The following is a 6,000-nucleotide window of genomic DNA, read 5'->3' as shown; positions in this document are numbered from 1 at the left end:
AATAGTTAGAACTGGACATGAAATAATTGACTGGTTCCAAATAGGAAAAGGAGTATGTCAAGGCTGTAGATTGTCACCCTGTTTATTTAACTTATATGCAGAGTACATCATGAGAAACCCTAGGCTGGAGGAAGCACAAACTGGAATCAAGATTGCTGGGAGAAATATCAATAACCTCAGATATGCAGATGACACCACCCTTACGGCAGAAAGTGAAGAAGAACTAAGGAGAACTAAGGAGGCTCTTGATGAAAGTGAAAGAGGAGAGTGAAAAAGTTGGCTTAAAGTTCAACATACAGAAAACTAACATCGTGGCATCTGGTCCCATCACTTCATGGCAAATAGATGGGGAAACAGTGGAAACAGTGGCTGACTTTATTTTTTTGGGCTCCAAAATCACTGCAGATGGTGATTACAACTGTGAAATTAAAAGACGCTTACTCCTTGGGAGGAAAGTTATAACCAACCTAGACAGCATGTTAAAAAGCAGAGACATTACTTTGCCAACAAAGATCCATCTAGTCAAGGCTATGGTTTTTCCAGTGGTCGTGTATGGATCTGAGAGTTGGACTTTAAAGAGGGTTGAGCGCCAAAGAATTGATGCTTTTGAACTGTGGTGTTGGAGAAGACTCTTGAGAGTCCCTTGGACTGCAAGGAGAACCAACCAGCCCATCCTAAAGGAGATCAGTCCTGGGTGTTCATTGGAAGGACTGATGTTGGAGCTGAAATGCCAGTACTTTGGCCACCTGATGGTGAAGAGTTGACTCACTGGAAAAGACCCTGATGCTGAGAAGGATTGGGGGCAGGAGGAGAAGGGGATGACAGAGGATGAGATGGTTGGATGGGATCACTGACTCGATGGACATGGGTTTGAGTGGACTCTGGAAGTTGGTGATGGACAGGGAGGCCTGCGTGCTGCGGTTCATGGTGTCCCAAAGAGTCGGACACGACTGAGTGACTGAACTGAACTGAACTGAAACCTATAGTTTGGGGAATGAAGATTAGATCTTTCAGAAGATTAGATCAATAGTGAAAAGATGTAATGTTGCGTGTGTGTGTGTGTGTGTGTGTGTGATCCCATGGACTATATCCCACCAGACTCTTCAGACTGTGGGGTTTCCCAGACAAGAATATAGGGGTGGATTGACTTTTCTTACTCCAGAAGACCTTCCTCACCCAGGGATCCAACCGAGTTTCCTGCATCTTCTAAATTGGCAGTAGCATGTAGTATTCTGACCTGGAGAATTCCATGGACTGTATCGTCCATGGAGTCTCAAAGTGTTGGATACAACTGAGATTTCACTTTCACTAGTGGCTTAGTTATGTTTGACTCTTTGCGACCCTGTGCTTGTCGCCTATCAACCTCCTCTTTCCATGAACTTTTCCAGGCAAGAATGCTGTGTTGTCATTCTCTACTCCCTTCTGCAGGGGTTCTTCCCGACTCTTTACCATCTGAGCCACCAAGGAAGCCTATGTATGTTATATGCTTAGTATTTAAAAGATCCAGGTACATTAACATAAAAAGCTATTATAAAATAAAAAACACAAATGTTGTAAACGCTTCTAAATAAACCACAAATTATGAGTTTGTAATGGGAATTAAAAAAAAAAAGAAAACCTCAATTTTTATAGCAAAAAATATGCCATTAAAATCTAATTTCTTATATAGTTGGATATTTCTCTCAACATAAATTGAAAAAATCCTTAATGAAGAGACTATAATATAAAGAACAGGAGCTAATCAGATAGATATGAGAAATAAAATTATTGCAAGGAAAAATACAAAACTAAGCCTACTGCTTGGGAAATGCATATATGCTTTCAGAAGATTGGATCAATATTTTTAAAAAAATGTAATATATGTGTGTGTATGTGTGTGTGTGTGCGTGTGTGCACATGCACGGACATGTGCTCGATCCTATCTGATATTTGTGACTCCCATGCACCATTGTCCACCAGACTCTTCTGTCTGTGGGATTTTCCAGGCAAGAATACTTGGGTAAATTGCCATTTCCTTCTCCAGGGGCTCTTCCTCACCCAGGGGTCCAATTTGAGTCTCTTGCATCTTCTACATTGGCAAGTGGATTCTTTACCACTGAGCCAACTGGGATGCCTCCAAAAGATGTAAACTATCTCAAAGTCATTTTTAAGTTAATTTATAATCAAGCAATATATTAATGGAATATCTCACTATAAATATGACAAAAGAATCAAAATAGGTTTGGAAGAACAAGTGATTATATAAACAAATGAAATTTGTAAATAAAACTAGTTAATGGGAACTTCCAACAACAATAATATTAAAATAAATAGTAGAAAAATAAAATATCCAGAAGCACAGTGAGGTAGTTGTGAAAATGGCATTTGTGATAAAATTCTCATTTTGAATAATAAAAGGGGTGATGGTTCATACAGGCTAGATCATTTGATTTTCTATTTAGAAAAGGAGATTCAATAATTAAAGCAAAAGCAAAGAAGAAACTAAATTCTAGTTGCCTAGAGAGTTAACACTATCAACAAAGACTAATACAGTGACTAGCCAGAGAAGTCTTCAGTGTTAAAAGATTATTCCCCAGGATAGAGCAGTCCAATAAAAAGATAATTTGAGCCATACATGTAAGCGTATATGTAATTTAACTTTTTTTTCTGTAGTCATATTTTTAAAAAGTAGAAGAAAATGAGAAGTAGAGTTTAACATGTTAGCTAAGCCAGTATCTCTAAAACATTATAATTTCAAAAGTAATTAGTAAGAACCATTGTTAATAAGTGGGTATTTTATATTGCTTTCTGGTACCAAGTCTTGGAAATATGGTTAATATTGCACATTTACACCCCTCTCAGTTCTGACCAGTCACATTTTTTATCTTAAAAGTTCCACGTTGCTGCTGTTTTAACACTGCAGCCCCAGACTGTGTCCCTTTCCCACTTCTTGTTTTTTTCTGAGCAGATTCACTTCCAAAGTGACGTTTTCTAGATGAGAGACTATCCTGCCATCTTGATTTAACTTTGTTATCTGCACTTTCAAAGGTTTTCTTTATATATTTTCAAGGTCCCTCCTCATGTTCTTCCACTGTGGGCAAACAAAACTAAGAGTTTAGCAAAATTGTTCCCTCTCCTTTATCATCATCTGCTCCACACTTGATCCATTATCCTAAGGTTGACAGCAGCCTCTGCTTTTCAATTTTTGCTTAATTTGGGACCTCAGACAATATCTCTCGCTTCCTTACTTGCTAGCTCTGCTTAAAAGGGTGGTTAAATAGTTGTTTATTTAATTTGTCAGTTTTAAGTGTTTGTTTGGGAGTTGTTGTTTTTTTTTTTTTCTTTTAAAATGCTGTGTGTGCTGTATTGAAGGAAGCCTACCATTCATTTTCCCCCACTATTCTCCTCTATACCATTACAAACTTATATCTAGACACCAGAGTGAACGCTTCAATTATAAAACTTTTACCTTGAAAGTATTGTACATATCTCTGCAGAATAGAGATCTAACTAACCCTTTATCTGGCATATGATTCCTTTCTTAAGCGGGCCCTTGCCTATTTCTTTCTTTATCTCTTCAGAAGCATTTGTTTCACATGGAACTATAATGTACCTATATAAATGTGTATTCAGTGCAAAAATGGCATCCTTTTTCATGCGTACAGACTTTTTCTTCTCCATTCAGCCTGTGACATTCTTTCATCCTCCACCCTGGACTGCCTTCTAAAAAATTACAACTGTAATTCTCACTCATGGTTCAGATGAAAAATTGTCCCATATTTGAATTTAATCTTCATCTTACCATTAGCAAAAAGGGGCCATTACCTTTTACACCCTAATTACAAAAAGGTAAAAATAGTAAAAGTAAACAAAGTTTTGATATTTTAGTGAACTTAATTTTTTATATATCAGATTGTAGATCCCTAAAAAACAGAAACCATATACATTCATATTCTTAAGTTTTAACCTGTAATATGTGCTGTTAAGAGATAAGCCTCAGATCAAAATTTCTGGTACACAGTGCATTCTATAATTGATTGGTTCAGTGAATGAATAATGTGAAAGGTGGTTCTAAATTTAAAGATTCTTTCTAAAAGTTCCTCTTTGTGATTATTTTAAGCCTGTGCAGCCTTTCTTTGTTGTTGCTAGTATTTCCTGAGGGAGGAATAGCTTATAATGCTGTGTGTGTGTGTGTGTGTGTGTGTGTATGTGTATGTGTGTGTGTGTGTGTGTGTGTGTGTGTGTGTGTGTGTGTGTGTGTGCGTGCACGCGTGCGCACACACCCTCATGTGCTCAGCATGTCTGACTTTTGGTGACCACATGAACTGTACCCCACCATGCTCCTCTGTCCATGGAATTTCCCAGGCAAGAATACTGGAGTGGGCTGCCATGCCCTTCTCCAGGGGATCTTCCCAATCCAGGGGTCTAATTCTCTTGAGTCTCTGTGAGTTTCCTGAATTAGTAGGAAAATTCTTTACCACTGTGCCACCTGGGAAGCCTTATAATGATGTTTAGTTTTTGTACTATTGGTGTGCTGGTAAATTTTAAAGCTGTGTGTTAACTGCAATAAATTATATCATCTGAGGAAAAAATATATATAATTGACATACAATATTAGGTTAATTTCAGATGTACTGTGTAGTGATTTGACATTTACATATATTCTGAAATGATTACTTCCATAAGCCCCCATACAATTTTGCTACAATATAATTGACCATATTTCTTATGCTACATATTTCATCCCCAATGTCTTATTTATTTTATAACTAGAAGTTTGTACTTCTTAAACCACTTTACCTATTTTACCTACCCTACCACCTTCTCTTCTGGTAACTATGCATTTTTTTTTCTCTGTATCTATGAGTCAGGAAAAAACAGTTAGAACTGGACATGGAACAACAGACTGGTTCCAAATAGGAAAAGGAGGACGTCAAGGCTCACCTAAGACACACTGTATTTTAATATTTAATATTTAATTTAAATTGATGACTTAAACATCTATTTCAAATATTAACTTATACACCCTTCTTTTAAAAAGCTCCTATACTCCCCAACACAAAAGGTAAAAAGATGGAACATGAGTAACTTTTTCAAGAAATTTACTCCCTTGAGTTTTATACAACAGAGCTAATATATTCAAATTTTTAAATAAAATATTTTTGGTGGAAAGCCACAATAAATGGAATAGTTGGGTTATTATTAATTATTAGTTTATGAATCTTTTAAAATAAATGGTGGATATATACTATTTCCTGTAATGGAAAACCCTCCTCCACTTTGAGGATACTAAAGTAAAAGACAGGCCAACAGCAACAATATTTTAATAAACACAATGTTTATGTATTTTTTAAAATAAAATTTAGCCATGCCAAATAATTTTCTCAGTTTTCAGACTCTGTAATATTTATATTATGATTATATACAGATTGATAAATATAAAGGCATATCTTTCTTTAAAAGAAGATTTTAAGCATTAAAATTAATGAAAAAATATATTAAATCATTTAAATACATATTATGGCTATAAAATGCATGAGATAAGTTAACATACTAAAAAGGAGCTTTACTTATTAGTTATAAGGAAGGACTGAGTATGTTAAATATCTTAATTATACATACAAAAAATGTTATGATCTTGATTTGAAGACATCTACACTCTAGTGTGTTAGATTGTCTTGTTTCATTTGATCAGAAAATTCTAATAAGCAATACAATAATTTAATAAGTATATATTTTATAATATTTTAAATTCATTTTTATGTTCCTCATCTCTTCTAAACAACTTTACCAGATAGTCTATTATCTCCGACACTAAGAACGCAGTTCATGCCTCTTCATAATAGAAGTGTTTTCATCAATTTGCACTACATCTAAGTATTATTACTTTTTGAAACGGCAAAAATCTAAACCTGATGTACTAATCCACAAAGACATTCAGTTTCACCAGGAAATTAAAATATATGAGGCAAAATAATAGCAGGAAGTAGATTGTAGAGTAATGCCCCACTAAAGGAATTC

Source organism: Cervus canadensis, chromosome 13 (assembly GCF_019320065.1).
Source record: "Cervus canadensis isolate Bull #8, Minnesota chromosome 13, ASM1932006v1, whole genome shotgun sequence".
Lineage (NCBI taxonomy): Eukaryota > Metazoa > Chordata > Mammalia > Artiodactyla > Cervidae > Cervus > Cervus canadensis.
Note: the sequence above shows the minus strand (reverse complement) of the source record.